Source organism: Triturus cristatus, chromosome 4_2, assembly GCF_964204655.1.
Source record: "Triturus cristatus chromosome 4_2, aTriCri1.1, whole genome shotgun sequence".
Lineage (NCBI taxonomy): Eukaryota > Metazoa > Chordata > Amphibia > Caudata > Salamandridae > Triturus > Triturus cristatus.
Window position 1 is genome coordinate 931463317 of NC_140586.1, and position 14504 is coordinate 931477820.

At 49.6% G+C, this 14504-nt stretch overlaps 20 non-coding genes across 20 annotated transcripts; 5 read left to right on the forward strand and 15 right to left on the reverse strand.

Annotated features, from left to right (window-relative positions):
- Positions 1-957: 957 nt before the first annotated feature.
- TRNAW-CCA (transfer RNA tryptophan (anticodon CCA)) lies at positions 958-1029 on the reverse strand. Its single transcript has one exon. It is a non-coding gene; the product is annotated as a tRNA-Trp (tRNA).
- A 243-nt stretch (positions 1030-1272) lies between these two features.
- Positions 1273-1346, reverse strand: TRNAT-GGU (transfer RNA threonine (anticodon GGU)). The gene has a single exon. It is a non-coding gene; the product is annotated as a tRNA-Thr (tRNA).
- A 1277-nt stretch (positions 1347-2623) lies between these two features.
- TRNAW-CCA (transfer RNA tryptophan (anticodon CCA)) lies at positions 2624-2695 on the reverse strand. Its single transcript has one exon. It is a non-coding gene; the product is annotated as a tRNA-Trp (tRNA).
- A 243-nt stretch (positions 2696-2938) lies between these two features.
- TRNAN-GUU (transfer RNA asparagine (anticodon GUU)) lies at positions 2939-3012 on the reverse strand. The gene has a single exon. It is a non-coding gene; the product is annotated as a tRNA-Asn (tRNA).
- Positions 3013-4178: 1166 nt separating this feature from the next.
- On the forward strand, positions 4179-4249 carry TRNAG-GCC (transfer RNA glycine (anticodon GCC)). The gene has a single exon. It is a non-coding gene; the product is annotated as a tRNA-Gly (tRNA).
- Positions 4250-4320: 71 nt separating this feature from the next.
- Positions 4321-4392, reverse strand: TRNAW-CCA (transfer RNA tryptophan (anticodon CCA)). Its single transcript has one exon. It is a non-coding gene; the product is annotated as a tRNA-Trp (tRNA).
- A 243-nt stretch (positions 4393-4635) lies between these two features.
- Positions 4636-4709, reverse strand: TRNAN-GUU (transfer RNA asparagine (anticodon GUU)). The gene has a single exon. It is a non-coding gene; the product is annotated as a tRNA-Asn (tRNA).
- A 1166-nt stretch (positions 4710-5875) lies between these two features.
- Positions 5876-5946, forward strand: TRNAG-GCC (transfer RNA glycine (anticodon GCC)). The gene has a single exon. It is a non-coding gene; the product is annotated as a tRNA-Gly (tRNA).
- A 71-nt stretch (positions 5947-6017) lies between these two features.
- On the reverse strand, positions 6018-6089 carry TRNAW-CCA (transfer RNA tryptophan (anticodon CCA)). The gene has a single exon. It is a non-coding gene; the product is annotated as a tRNA-Trp (tRNA).
- Positions 6090-7998: 1909 nt separating this feature from the next.
- TRNAN-GUU (transfer RNA asparagine (anticodon GUU)) lies at positions 7999-8072 on the reverse strand. Its single transcript has one exon. It is a non-coding gene; the product is annotated as a tRNA-Asn (tRNA).
- Positions 8073-9238: 1166 nt separating this feature from the next.
- TRNAG-GCC (transfer RNA glycine (anticodon GCC)) lies at positions 9239-9309 on the forward strand. Its single transcript has one exon. It is a non-coding gene; the product is annotated as a tRNA-Gly (tRNA).
- Positions 9310-9380: 71 nt separating this feature from the next.
- Positions 9381-9452, reverse strand: TRNAW-CCA (transfer RNA tryptophan (anticodon CCA)). The gene has a single exon. It is a non-coding gene; the product is annotated as a tRNA-Trp (tRNA).
- Positions 9453-9695: 243 nt separating this feature from the next.
- On the reverse strand, positions 9696-9769 carry TRNAN-GUU (transfer RNA asparagine (anticodon GUU)). The gene has a single exon. It is a non-coding gene; the product is annotated as a tRNA-Asn (tRNA).
- A 1149-nt stretch (positions 9770-10918) lies between these two features.
- Positions 10919-10989, forward strand: TRNAG-GCC (transfer RNA glycine (anticodon GCC)). Its single transcript has one exon. It is a non-coding gene; the product is annotated as a tRNA-Gly (tRNA).
- Positions 10990-11060: 71 nt separating this feature from the next.
- On the reverse strand, positions 11061-11132 carry TRNAW-CCA (transfer RNA tryptophan (anticodon CCA)). The gene has a single exon. It is a non-coding gene; the product is annotated as a tRNA-Trp (tRNA).
- Positions 11133-11375: 243 nt separating this feature from the next.
- Positions 11376-11449, reverse strand: TRNAT-GGU (transfer RNA threonine (anticodon GGU)). Its single transcript has one exon. It is a non-coding gene; the product is annotated as a tRNA-Thr (tRNA).
- Positions 11450-12726: 1277 nt separating this feature from the next.
- On the reverse strand, positions 12727-12798 carry TRNAW-CCA (transfer RNA tryptophan (anticodon CCA)). The gene has a single exon. It is a non-coding gene; the product is annotated as a tRNA-Trp (tRNA).
- A 243-nt stretch (positions 12799-13041) lies between these two features.
- Positions 13042-13115, reverse strand: TRNAN-GUU (transfer RNA asparagine (anticodon GUU)). The gene has a single exon. It is a non-coding gene; the product is annotated as a tRNA-Asn (tRNA).
- A 1166-nt stretch (positions 13116-14281) lies between these two features.
- On the forward strand, positions 14282-14352 carry TRNAG-GCC (transfer RNA glycine (anticodon GCC)). The gene has a single exon. It is a non-coding gene; the product is annotated as a tRNA-Gly (tRNA).
- A 71-nt stretch (positions 14353-14423) lies between these two features.
- On the reverse strand, positions 14424-14495 carry TRNAW-CCA (transfer RNA tryptophan (anticodon CCA)). Its single transcript has one exon. It is a non-coding gene; the product is annotated as a tRNA-Trp (tRNA).
- Between the last annotated feature and the right edge of the window lie 9 nt (positions 14496-14504).

Genomic DNA, 14504 nt, shown 5'->3' on the forward strand with positions numbered 1-14504 from the left:
AGCGGAGTCTCCTTCCCAGAGCAGGTGCTTTCTCTGAACTCTTGCTTTGTAAGACTGCTGGGCAAGGCCCTCCCTAGCCCCTCACTCAGATAGATACATTTACCTGCAGAGCTCAGCTTTGGAGAAAGAGAGGGGGCAGAGAGCGCAAAGGGGAAGGCCCAAGGTGCACACCTTATTTTACATAAAAGCTCGGGCTCTTGGGAGGACAGGGACATGAGGGTTCTCAGGGAAAGCCATCACATTAGTATTGATGGCTGGGCCTTGAAACACAACAATCCCGGAATGGCCAGGCACAAAATGCCTGTGCAATAGGCCTGACCATAGGCTTCTGGAGCTCTTGCTCTCCAGAGGCCCCAGTGGTCTAAGCCCGACCAGGGCTGTAGGCCGCGTTGGGAGCGCGTTGGGAGCGCGTTAGGGACGCAGGGCGCAAAACTCTGCCCGTTTCACCCCAGCATTTCGGGGAGGACAGGGAATTTGGCAAAGACAGTGGGAAGGATTTGTAAGGAGGAGAGTTCAGTGACATGATCTGAAACACAATAGTGCTGGTGATCTGGAGGCTGCCTTCTATGAGCCACTTCTGTCGGGAGCAGCCTGCCATCATGCCCTGATAACCACAACACTAGTCCCAAGCCAGTGACCTCAGCAAATGCAAAAACATTCATACTTATAGTCTCCTGCATCTGATTCTTGCCATCATGTGAAACGTTGGCATTCCAATGTCTGTTGCACACACTTTGTTCATAGGTGTGCAATTTGAGTGCGTGCGCCTCATCACTGTCTTGGACAGAGCTCTGTCTCTAAGCTACACATGTGAAGCTTTGGTGGTTCAGTGGTAGAATTCTCGCCTGCCACGCGGGAGGCCCGGGTTTGATTCCTGGCCAATGCAAGGCTGTGTTCTTTTGACTTTGCTTTCTAAATCAAATATGGGAACTCAGTGGGGCATAAAATGGGAAACAGTGACCCCGACGTGATTTGAACACGCAACCTTCTGATCTGGAGTCAGACGCGCTACCGTTGCGCCACGAGGTCCTTGCTTTTGGAGTCACATCAGCAAATGTTGTGACCCTTTTCATTTTTGCCCACCTCCTTATATGCCTAGGGTTGTATTACAAGGTTTGGCTTTTTGTTTTCCATCCTATTGATGAAATTGAGTGCAGGTGCAGAGAGAACGCAGAGGATTGAAATGTTCAGGTAAAGGGTCTCAAGCAGGAGCTCTAGACCAAAGGCACATTACTATGTTTTATTAAAGTGCTTCATGCATGCAAAAGGAAACGTCCCTGGGTGGGCTTGAACCACCAACCTTTCGGTTACCAACCGAACGCGTTAACCGATTGCGCCACAGAGACTAGTGACGGAAGCACATCTCCTGAGACTCAACATATATCTTTATGTGTGCGCGCCTGCCTTGAGCTTGTGTTATATAAGGCGTCTTTATCCTACACAGCATTTGCCATTTGCTTAGTGTCTTGTCACTGTTGGGTGTTATGATGCGCAGACTACTATCTAATGGTGTTAGGGCCAGTATTACAACCAGTCCCAGTGTATGAGATACATGTATGACTTTTCTGTGGCCTTCTTAGCGTAGCTATATGCTCCTCTGGTGGTGTTCTACCAGCCTGTCAGGCGTGTGTCATGCCCATCCAATCTTCACTGTGGCATGTTAGACTTGTCTTCTCTGTGAGCGGAGTCTCCTTCCCAGAGCAGGTGCTTTCTCTGAACTCTTGCTTTGTAAGACTGCTGGGCAAGGCCCTCCCTAGCCCCTCACTCAGATAGATACATTTACATGCAGAGCTCAGCTTTGGAGAAAGAGAGGGGGCAGAGAGCGCAAAGGGGAAGGCCCAAGGTGCACACCTTATTTTACATAAAAGCTCGGGCTCTTGGGAGGACAGGGACATGAGGGTTCTCAGGGAAAGCCATCACATTAGTATTGATGGCTGGGCCTTGAAACACAACAATCCCGGAATGGGCAGGCACAAAATGCCTGTGCAATAGGCCTGACCATAGGCTTCTGGAGGTCTTGCTCTCCAGAGGCCCCAGTGGTCTAAGCCCGACCAGGGCTGTAGGCCGCGTTGGGAGCGCGTTAGGGACGCAGGGCGTAGAACTCTGCCTGTTTTACCCCAGAATTTCGGGGAGGACAGGGAATTTGGCACAGACAGTGGGAAGGATTTTTAAGGAGAGTTCAGTGACATGATCTGAAACACAATAGTGCTGGTGATCTGGAGGCTGCCTTCTATGAGCCACTTCTGTCGGGAGCAGCCTGCCATCATGCCCTGATAACCTTAACACTAGTCCCAAGCCAGTGACTTCAGCAAATGCAAAAACATTCATACTTATAGTCTCCTGCATCTGACTCTTGCCATCATGTGAAACGTTGGCATTCCAATGTCTGTTGCACACACTTGGTTCATAGGTGTGCAATTTGAGTGCGTGCGCCTCATCACTGTCTTGGACAGAGCTCTGTCTCTAAGCTACCCATGTGAAGCATTGGTGGTTCAGTGGTAGAATTCTCGCCTGCCATGTGGGAGGTGTGGGTTCGATTCCCGACTAATGCAAGGCTGCCTACTTTTGACTTTGCTTTCTAAATGCAATATGGGAACTCAGTGGGGCATAAAATGGGAAACAGTGACCCCGACGTGATTTGAACATGCAACCTTCTGATCTGGAGTCAGACGCGCTACCGTTGCGCCACGAGGTCCTTGCTTTTGGAGTCACATCAGCAAATTTTGTGAGCCTTTTGATTTTTTCCCACCTCCTTATATGCCTAGGGTTGTATTACAAGGTTTGGCTTTTTGTTTTCCATCCTATTGATGAAATTGAGTGCAGGTGCAGAGAGAACGCAGAGGATTGAAATGTTCAGGGAAAGGGTCTCACGCAGGAGCTCTAGACCAAAGGCACATTACTATGATTTATTAAAGTGCTTCATGCATGCAAAAGGAAACGTCCCTGGGTGGGCTTGAACCACCAACCTTTCGGTTAACAGCCGATCGCGCTAACCGATTGCGCCACAGAGACTAGTGACAAAAGCACATCTCCTGAGACTCAACATATATCTTTATGTGTGCGCGCCTGCCTTGAGCTTGTGTTATATAAGGCGTCTTTATCCTACGCAGAATTTGTCATTTGCTTAGTGTCTTGTCACTTTTGGGTGCTATGATGCGCAGACTACTGTCTAATGGTGTTAGGGCCAGTATTACAACCAGTCCCAGTGTATGAGATACATGTATGACTTTTCTGTGGCCTTCTTAGCGTAGCTATCTGCTCCTCTGGAGGTGTTCTACCAGCCTGTCAGGCGTGTGTCTTGCCCATCCAATCTTCACTGTGGCATGTTAGACTTGTCTTCTCTGTGAGCGGAGTCTCCTTCCCAGAGCAGGTGCTTTCTCTGAACTCTTGCTTTGTAAGACTGCTGGGCAAGGCCCTCCCTAGCCCCTCACTCAGATAGATACATTTACCTGCAGAGCTCAGCTTTGGAGAAAGAGAGGGGGCAGAGAGCGCAAAGGGGAAGGCCCAAGGTGCACACCTTATTTTACATAAAAGCTCGGGCTCTTGGGAGGACAGGGACATGAGGGTTCTCAGGGAAAGCCATCACATTAGTATTGATGGCTGGGCCTTGAAACACAACAATCCCGGAATGGCCAGCCACAAAATGCCTGTGCAATAGGCCTGACCATAGGCTTCTGGAGGTCTTGCCCTCCAGAGGCCCCAGTGGTCTAAGCCCGACCAGGGCTGTGCCCGACCAGGGCTGTAGGCCGCGTTGGGAGCGCGTTTGGGACGCATAAAGGGACGCAGGGCGCAGAACTCTGCCCGTTTCACCCCAGCATTTCGGGGAGGACAGGGAATTTGGCAAAGACAGTGGGAAGGATTTTTAAGGAGGAGAGTTCAGTGACATGATCTGAAACACAATAGTGCTGGTGATCTGGAGGCTGCCTTCTATGAGCCACTTCTGTCGGGAGCAGCCTGCCATCATGCCCTGATAACCACAACACTAGTCCCAAGCCAGTGACCTCAGCAAATGCAAAAACATTCATACTTATAGTCTCCTGCATCTGATTCTTGCCATCATGTGAAACGTTGGCATTCCAATGTCTGTTGCACACACTTTGTTCATAGGTGTGCAATTTGAGTGCGTGCGCCTCATCACTGTCTTGGACAGAGCTCTGTCTCTAAGCTACACATGTGAAGCATTGGTGGTTCAGTGGTAGAATTCTCGCCTGCCACGCGGGAGGCCCGGGTTAGATTCCCGGCCAATGCAAGGCTGTGTTCTTTTGACTTTGCTTTCTAAATCAAATATGGGAACTCAGTGGGGCATAAAATGGGAAACAGTGACCCCGACGTGATTTGAACACACAACCTTCTGATCTGGAGTCAGACGCGCTACCGTTGCGCCACAAGGTCCTTGCTTTTGGAGTCACATCAGCAAATGTTGTGAGCCTTTTCATTTTTGCCCACCTCCTTATATGCCTAGGGTTGTATTACAAGGTTTGGCTTTTTGTTTTCCATCCTATTGATGAAATTGAGTGCAGGTGCAGAGAGAACGCAGAGGATTGAAATGTTCAGGGAAAGGGTCTCACGCAGGAGCTCTAGACCAAAGGCACATTACCATGATTTATTAAAGTGCTTCATGCATGCAAAAGGAAACGTCCCTGGGTGGGCTTGAACCACCAACCTTTCGGTTAACAGCCGAACGCGCTAACCAATTGCGCCACAGAGACTAGTGACAAAAGCACATCTCCTGAGACTCAACATATATCTTTATGTGTGCGCGCCTGCCTTGAGCTTGTGTTATATAAGGCGTCTTTATCCTACGCAGCATTTGCCATTTGCTTAGTGTCTTGTCACTGTTGGGTGTTATGATGCGCAGACTACTGTCTAATGGTGTTAGGGCCAGTATTACAACCAGTCCCAGTGTATGAGATACATGTATGACTTTTCTGTGGCCTTCATAGCGTAGCTATCTGCTCCTCTGGTGGTGTTCTACCAGCCTGTCAGGCGTGTGTCTTGCCCATCCAATCTTCACTGTGGCATGTTAGACTTGTCTACTCTGTGAGCGGAGTCTCCTTCCCAGAGCAGGTGCTTTCTCTGAACTCTTGCTTTGTAAGACTGCTGGGCAAGGCCCTCCCTAGCCCCTCACTCAGATAGATACATTTACCTGCAGAGCTCAGCTTTGGAGAAAGAGAGGGGGCAGAGAGTGCAAAGGGGAAGGCCCAAGGTGCACACCTTATTTTACATAAAAGCTCTGGCTCTTGGGAGGACAGGGACATGAGGGTTCTCAGGGAAAGCCATCACATTAGTATTGATGGCTGGGCCTTGAAACACAACAATTCCGGAATGGCCAGGCACAAAATGCCTGTGCAATAGGCCTGACCATAGGCTTCTGGAGCTCTTGCTCTCCCGAGGCCCCAGTGGTCTAAGCCCGACCAGGGCTGTGCCCGACCAGGGCTGTAGGCCGCGTTGAGAGCGCGTTAGGGACACATAAAGGGACGCAGGGCGCAGAACTCTGCCCGTTTCATCCCAGCATTTCGGGGAGGACAGGGAATTTGGCAAAGACAGTGGGAAGGATTTTTAAGGAGGAGAGTTCAGTGACATGATCTGAAACACAATAGTGCTGGTGATCTGGAGGCTGCCTTCTATGAGCCACTTCTGTCGGGAGCAGCCTGCCATCATGCCCTGATAACCACAACACTAGTCCCAAGCCAGTGACCTCAGCAAATGCAAAAACATTCATACTTATAGTCTCCTGCATCTGATTCTTGCCATCATGTGAAACGTTGGCATTCCAATGTCTGTTGCACACACTTTGTTCATAGGTGTGCAATTTGAGTGCGTGCGCCTCATCACTGTCTTGGACAGAGCTCTGTCTCTAAGCTACACATGTGAAGCATTGGTGGTTCAGTGGTAGAATTCTCGCCTGCCACGCGGGAGCCCCGGGTTCGATTCCCGACTAATGCAAGGCTGCCTTCTTTTGACTTTGCTTTCTAAATGAAATATGGGAACTCAGTGGGGCATAAAATGGGAAACAGTGACCCCGGCGTGATTTGAACACGCAACCTTCTGATCTGGAGTCCGACACACTACCGTTGCGCCACGAGGTCCTTGCTTTTGGAGTCACATCAGCAAATGTTGTGACCCTTTTCATTTTTGCCCACCTCCTTATATGCCTAGGGTTGTATTACAAGGTTTGGCTTTTTGTTTTCCATCCTATTGATGAAATTGAGTGCAGGTGCAGAGAGAACGCAGAGGATTGAAATGTTCAGGTAAAGGGTCTCAAGCAGGAGCTCTAGACCAAAGGCACATTACTATGTTTTATTAAAGTGCTTCATGCATGCAAAAAGAAACTTCCCTGGGTGGGCTTGAACCACCAACCTTTTGGTTACCGACCGAACGCGTTAACCGATTGCGCCACAGAGACTAGTGACCGAAGCACATCTCCTGAGACTCAACATATATCTTTATGTGTGCGCGCCTGCCTTGAGCTTGTGTTATATAAGGCGTCTTTATCCTACACAGCATTTGCCATTTGCTTAGTGTCTTGTCACTGTTGGGTGTTATGATGCGCAGACTACTATCTAATGGTGTTAGGGCCAGTATTACAACCAGTCCCAGTGTATGAGATACATGTATGACTTTTCTGTGGCCTTCTTAGCGTAGCTATCTGCTCCTCTGGTGGTGTTCTACCAGCCTGTCAGGCGTGTGTCATGCCCATCCAATCTTCACTGTGGCATGTTAGACTTGTCTTCTCTGTGAGCGGAGTCTCCTTCCCAGAGCAGGTGCTTTCTCTGAACTCTTGCTTTGTAAGACTGCTGGGCAAGGCCCTCCCTAGCCCCTCACTCAGATAGATACATTTACCTGCAGAGCTCAGCTTTGGAGAAAGAGAGGGGGCAGAGAGCGCAAATGGGAAGGCCCAAGGTGCACACCTTATTTTACATAAAAGCTCGGGCTCTTGGGAGGACAGGGACATGAGGGTTCTCAGGGAAAGCCATCACATTAGTATTGATGGCTGGGCCTTGAAACACAACAATCCCGGAATGGCCAGGCACAAAATGCCTGTGCAATAGGCCTGACCATAGGCTTCTGGAGGTCTTGCTCTCCAGAGGCCCCAGTGGTCTAAGCCCGACCAGGGCTGTAGGCCGCGTTGGGAGCGCGTTAGGGACGCAGGGCGTAGAACTCTGCCTGTTTTACCCCAGAATTTCGGGGAGGACAGGGAATTTGGCACAGACAGTGGGAAGGATTTTTAAGGAGAGTTCAGTGACATGATCTGAAACACAATAGTGCTGGTGATCTGGAGGCTGCCTTCTATGAGCCACTTCTGTCGGGAGCAGCCTGCCATCATGCCCTGATAACCTTAACACTAGTCCCAAGCCAGTGACTTCAGCAAATGCAAAAACATTCATACTTATAGTCTCCTGCATCTGACTCTTGCCATCATGTGAAACGTTGGCATTCCAATGTCTGTTGCACACACTTTGTTCATAGGTGTGCAATTTGAGTGCGTGCGCCTCATCACTGTCTTGGACAGAGCTCTGTCTCTAAGCTACCCATGTGAAGCATTGGTGGTTCAGTGGTAGAATTCTCGCCTGCCACGTGGGAGGTGTGGGTTCGATTCCCGACTAATGCAAGGCTGCCTACTTTTGACTTTGCTTTCTAAATGAAATATGGGAACTCAGTGGGGCATAAAATGGGAAACAGTGACCCCGACGTGATTTGAACATGCAACCTTCTGATCTGGAGTCAGGCGCGCTACCGTTGCGCCACGAGGTCCTTGCTTTTGGAGTCACATCAGCAAATTTTGTGAGCCTTTTGATTTTTTCCCACCTCCTTATATGCCTAGGGTTGTATTACAAGGTTTGGCTTTTTGTTTTCCATCCTATTGATGAAATTGAGTGCAGGTGCAGAGAGAACGCAGAGGATTGAAATGTTCAGGGAAAGGGTCTCACGCAGGAGCTCTAGACCAAAGGCACATTACTATGATTTATTAAAGTGCTTCATGCATGCAAAAGGAAACGTCCCTGGGTGGGCTTGAACCACCAACCTTTCGGTTAACAGCCGATCGCGCTAACCGATTGCGCCACAGAGACTAGTGACAAAAGCACATCTCCTGAGACTCAACATATATCTTTATGTGTGCGCGCCTGCCTTGAGCTTGTGTTATATAAGGCGTCTTTATCCTACGCAGCATTTGCCATTTGCTTAGTGTCTTGTCACTGTTGGGTGTTATGATGCGCAGACTACTATCTAATGGTGTTAGGGCCAGTATTACAACCAGTCCCAGTGTATGAGATACATGTATGACTTTTCTGTGGCCTTCTTAGCGTAGCTATCTGCTCCTCTGGTGGTGTTCTACCAGCCTGTCAGGCGTGTGTCTTGCCCATCCAATCTTCACTGTGGCATGTTAGACTTGTCTTCTCTGTGAGCGGAGTCTCCTTCCCAGAGCAGGTGCTTTCTCTGAACTCTTGCTTTGTAAGACTGCTGGGCAAGGCCCTCCCTAGCCCCTCACTCAGATAGATACATTTACCTGCAGAGCTCAGCTTTGGAGAAAGAGAGGGGGCAGAGAGCGCAAAGGGGAAGGCCCAAGGTGCCCACCTTATTTTACATAAAAGCTCGGGCTCTTGGGAGGACAGGGACATGAGGGTTCTCAGGGAAAGCCATCACATTAGTATTGATGGCTGGGCCTTGAAACACAACAATCCCGGAATGGCCAGCCACAAAATGCCTGTGCAATAGGCCTGACCATAGGCTTCTGGAGGTCTTGCTCTCCAGAGGCCCCAGTGGTCTAAGCCCGACCAGGGCTGTGCCCGACCAGGGCTGTAGGCCGTGTTGGGAGCGCGTTAGGGACGCATAAAGGGACGCAGGGTGCAGAACTCTGCCCGTTTCACCCCAGCATTTCGGGGAGGACAGGGAATTTGGCAAAGACAGTGGGAAGGATTTTTAAGGAGGAGACTTCAGTGACATGATCTGAAACACAATAGTGCTGGTGATCTGGAGGCTGCCTTCTATGAGCCACTTCTGTCGGGAGCAGCCTGCCATCATGCCCTGATAACCACAACACTAGTCCCAAGCCAGTGACCTCAGCAAATGCAAAAACATTCATACTTATAGTCTCCTGCATCTGATTCTTGCCATCATGTGAAACGTTGGCATTCCAATGTCTGTTGCACACACTTTGTTCATAGGTGTGCAATTTGAGTGCGTGCGCCTCATCACTGTCTTGGACAGAGCTCTGTCTCTAAGCTACACATGTGAAGCATTGGTGGTTCAGTGGTAGAATTCTCGCCTGCCACGCGGGAGGCCCGGGTTCGATTGCCGGCCAATGCAAGGCTGTCTTCTTTTGACTTTGCTTTCTAAATCAAATATGGGAACTCAGTGGGGCATAAAATGGGAAACAGTGACCCCAACGTGATTTGAACACGCAACCTTCTGATCTGGAGTCAGACGCGCTACCGTTGCGCCACGAGGTCCTTGCTTTTGGAGTCACATCAGCAAATGTTGTGAACCTTTTCATTTTTGCCCACCTCCTTATATGCCTAGGGTTGTATTACAAGGTTTGGCTTTTTGTTTTCCATCCTATTGATGAAATTGAGTGCAGGTGCAGAGAGAACGCAGAGGATTGAAATGTTCAGGGAAAGGGTCTCACGCAGGAGCTCTAGACCAAAGGCACTTTACTATGATTTAATAAAGTGCTTCATGCATGCAAAAGGAAATGTCCCTGGGTGGGCTTCAACCACCAACCTTTCGGTTAACAGCCGAACACGCTAACCGATTGCGCCACAGAGACTAGTGACAAAAGCACATCTCCTGAGACTCAACATATATCTTTATGTGTGCGCGCCTGCCTTGAGCTTGTGTTATATAAGGCGTCTTTATCCTACGCAGCATTTGCCATTTGCTTAGTGTCTTGTCACTGTTGGGTGTTATGATGCGCAGACTACTATCTAATGGTGTTAGGGCCAGTATTACAACCAGTCCCAGTGTATGAGATACATGTATGACTTTTCTGTGGCCTTCTTAGCTTAGCTATCTGCTCCTCTGGTGGTGTTCTACCAGCCTGTCAGGCGTGTGTCTTGCCCATCCAATCTTCACTGTGGCATGTTAGACTTGTCTTCTCTGTGAGCGGAGTCTCCTTCCCAGAGCAGGTGCTTTCTCTGAACTCTTGCTTTGTAAGACTGCTGGGCAAGGCCCTCCCTAGCCCCTCACTCAGATAGATACATTTACCTGCAGAGCTCAGCTTTGGAGAAAGAGAGGGGGCAGAGAGCGCAAAGGGGAAGGCCCAAGGTGCACACCTTATTTTACATAAAAGCTCGGGCTCTTGGGAGGACAGGGACATGAGGGTTCTCAGGGAAAGCCATCACATTAGTATTGATGGCTGGGCCTTGAAACACAACAATCCCGGAATGGCCAGGCACAAAATGCCTGTGCAATAGGCCTGACCATAGGCTTCTGGAGCTCTTGCTCTCCAGAGGCCCCAGTGGTCTAAGCCCGACCAGGGCTGTAGGCCGCGTTGGGAGCGCGTTGGGAGCGCGTTAGGGACGCAGGGCGCAAAACTCTGCCCGTTTCACCCCAGCATTTCGGGGAGGACAGGGAATTTGGCAAAGACAGTGGGAAGGATTTGTAAGGAGGAGAGTTCAGTGACATGATCTGAAACACAATAGTGCTGGTGATCTGGAGGCTGCCTTCTATGAGCCACTTCTGTCGGGAGCAGCCTGCCATCATGCCCTGATAACCACAACACTAGTCCCAAGCCAGTGACCTCAGCAAATGCAAAAACATTCATACTTATAGTCTCCTGCATCTGATTCTTGCCATCATGTGAAACGTTGGCATTCCAATGTCTGTTGCACACACTTTGTTCATAGGTGTGCAATTTGAGTGCGTGCGCCTCATCACTGTCTTGGACAGAGCTCTGTCTCTAAGCTACACATGTGAAGCATTGGTGGTTCAGTGGTAGAATTCTCGCCTGCCACGCGGGAGGCCCGGGTTTGATTCCTGGCCAATGCAAGGCTGTGTTCTTTTGACTTTGCTTTCTAAATCAAATATGGGAACTCAGTGGGGCATAAAATGGGAAACAGTGACCCCGACGTGATTTGAACACGCAACCTTCTGATCTGGAGTCAGACGCGCTACCGTTGCGCCACAAGGTCCTTGCTTTTGGAGTTACATCAGCAAATGTTGTGACCCTTTTCATTTTTGCCCACCTCCTTATATGCCTAGGGTTGTATTACAAGGTTTGGCTTTTTGTTTTCCATCCTATTGATGAAATTGAGTGCAGGTGCAGAGAGAACGCAGAGGATTGAAATGTTCAGGTAAAGGGTCTCAAGCAGGAGCTCTAGACCAAAGGCACATTACTATGTTTTATTAAAGTGCTTCATGCATGCAAAAGGAAACGTCCCTGGGTGGGCTTGAACCACCAACCTTCCGGTTACCAACCGAACGCGTTAACCGATTGCGCCACAGAGACTAGTGACGGAAGCACATCTCCTGAGACTCAACATATATCTTTATGTGTGCGCGCCTGCCTTGAGCTTGTGTTATATAAGGCGTCTTTATCCTACACAGCATTTGCCATTTGCTTAGTGTCTTGTCACTGTTGGGTGTTACGATGCGCAGACTACTATCTAATGGTGTTAGGGCCAGTATTACAACCAGTCCCAGTGTATGAGATACATGTATCACTTTTCTGTGGCCTTCTTAGCGTAGCTATATGCTCCTCTGGTGGTGTTCTACCAGCCTGTCAGGCGTGTGTCATGCCCATCCAATCTTCACTGTGGCATGTTAGACTTGTCTTCTCTGTGAGCGGAGTCTCCTTCCCAGAGCAGGTGCTTTCTCTGAACTCTTGCTTTGTAAGACTGCTGGGCAAGGCCCTCCCTAGCCCCTCACTCAGATAGATACATTTACCTGCAGAGCTCAGCTTTGGAGAAAGAGAGGGGGCAGAGAGCGCAAAGGGGAAGGCCCAAGGTGCACACCTTATTTTACATAAAAGCTCGGGCTCTTGGGAGGACAGGGACATGAGGGTTCTCAGGGAAAGCCATCACATTAGTATTGATGGCTGGGCCTTGAAACACAACAATCCCGGAATGGCCAGGCACAAAATGCCTGTGCAATAGGCCTGACCATAGGCTTCTGGAGGTCTTGCTCTCCAGAGGCCCCAGTGGTCTAAGCCCGACCAGGGCTGTAGGCCGCGTTGGGAGCGCGTTAGGGACGCAGGGCGTAGAACTCTGCCTGTTTTACCCCAGAATTTCGGGGAGGACAGGGAATTTGGCACAGACAGTGGGAAGGATTTTTAAGGAGAGTTCAGTGACATGATCTGAAACACAATAGTGCTGGTGATCTGGAGGCTGCCTTCTATGAGCCACTTCTGTCGGGAGCAGCCTGCCATCATGCCCTGATAACCTTAACACTAGTCCCAAGCCAGTGACTTCAGCAAATGCAAAAACATTCATACTTATAGTCTCCTGCATCTGACTCTTGCCATCATGTGAAACGTTGGCATTCCAATGTCTGTTGCACACACTTGGTTCATAGGTGTGCAATTTGAGTGCGTGCGCCTCATCACTGTCTTGGACAGAGCTCTGTCTCTAAGCTACCCATGTGAAGCATTGGTGGTTCAGTGGTAGAATTCTCGCCTGCCATGTGGGAGGTGTGGGTTCGATTCCCGACTAATGCAAGGCTGCCTACTTTTGACTTTGCTTTCTAAATGCAATATGGGAACTCAGTGGGGCATAAAATGGGAAACAGTGACCCCGACGTGATTTGAACATGCAACCTTCTGATCTGGAGTCAGACGCGCTACCGTTGCGCCACGAGGTCCTTGCTTTTGGAGTCACATCAGCAAATTTTGTGAGCCTTTTGATTTTTTCCCACCTCCTTATATGCCTAGGGTTGTATTACAAGGTTTGGCTTTTTGTTTTCCATCCTATTGATGAAATTGAGTGCAGGTGCAGAGAGAACGCAGAGGATTGAAATGTTCAGGGAAAGGGTCTCACGCAGGAGCTCTAGACCAAAGGCACATTACTATGATTTATTAAAGTGCTTCATGCATGCAAAAGGAAACGTCCCTGGGTGGGCTTGAACCACCAACCTTTCGGTTAACAGCCGATCACGCTAACCGATTGCGCCACAGAGACTAGTGACAAAAGCACATCTCCTGAGACTCAACATATATCTTTATGTGTGCGCGCCTGCCTTGAGCTTGTGTTATATAAGGCGTCTTTATCCTACGCAGAATTTGTCATTTGCTTAGTGTCTTGTCACTTTTGGGTGCTATGATGCGCAGACTACTGTCTAATGGTGTTAGGGCCAGTATTACAACCAGTCCCAGTGTATGAGATACATGTATGACTTTTCTGTGGCCTTCTTAGCGTAGCTATCTGCTCCTCTGGAGGTGTTCTACCAGCCTGTCAGGCGTGTGTCTTGCCCATCCAATCTTCACTGTGGCATGTTAGACTTGTCTTCTCTGTGAGCGGAGTCTCCTTCCCAGAGCAGGTGCTTTCTCTGAACTCTTGCTTTGTAAGACTGCTGGGCAAGGCCCTCCCTAGCCCCTCACTCAGATAGATACATTTACCTGCAGAGCTCAGCTTTGGAGAAAGAGAGGGGGCAGAGAGCGCAAAGGGGAAGGCCCAAGGTGCACACCTTATTTTACATAAAAGCTCGGGCTCTTGGGAGGACAGGGACATGAGGGTTCTCAGGGAAAGCCATCACATTAGTATTGATGGCTGGGCCTTGAAACACAACAATCCCGGAATGGCCAGCCACAAAATGCCTGTGCAATAGGCCTGACCATAGGCTTCTGGAGGTCTTGCTCTCCAGAGGCCCCAGTGGTCTAAGCCCGACCAGGGCTGTGCCCGACCAGGGCTGTAGGCCGCGTTGGGAGCGCGTTTGGGACGCATAAAGGGACGCAGGGCGCAGAACTCTGCCCGTTTCACCCCAGCATTTCGGGGAGGACAGGGAATTTGGCAAAGACAGTGGGAAGGATTTTTAAGGAGGAGAGTTCAGTGACATGATCTGAAACACAATAGTGCTGGTGATCTGGAGGCTGCCTTCTATGAGCCACTTCTGTCGGGAGCAGCCTGCCATCATGCCCTGATAACCACAACACTAGTCCCAAGCCAGTGACCTCAGCAAATGCAAAAACATTCATACTTATAGTCTCCTGCATCTGATTCTTGCCATCATGTGAAACGTTGGCATTCCAATGTCTGTTGCACACACTTTGTTCATAGGTGTGCAATTTGAGTGCGTGCGCCTCATCACTGTCTTGGACAGAGCTCTGTCTCTAAGCTACACATGTGAAGCATTGGTGGTTCAGTGGTAGAATTCTCGCCTGCCACGCGGGAGGCCCGGGTTAGATTCCCGGCCAATGCAAGGCTGTGTTCTTTTGACTTTGCTTTCTAAATCAAATATGGGAACTCAGTGGGGCATAAAATGGGAAACAGTGACCCCGACGTGATTTGAACACACAACCTTCTGATCTGGAGTCAGACGCGCTACCGTTGCGCCACAAGGTCCTTGCTTTT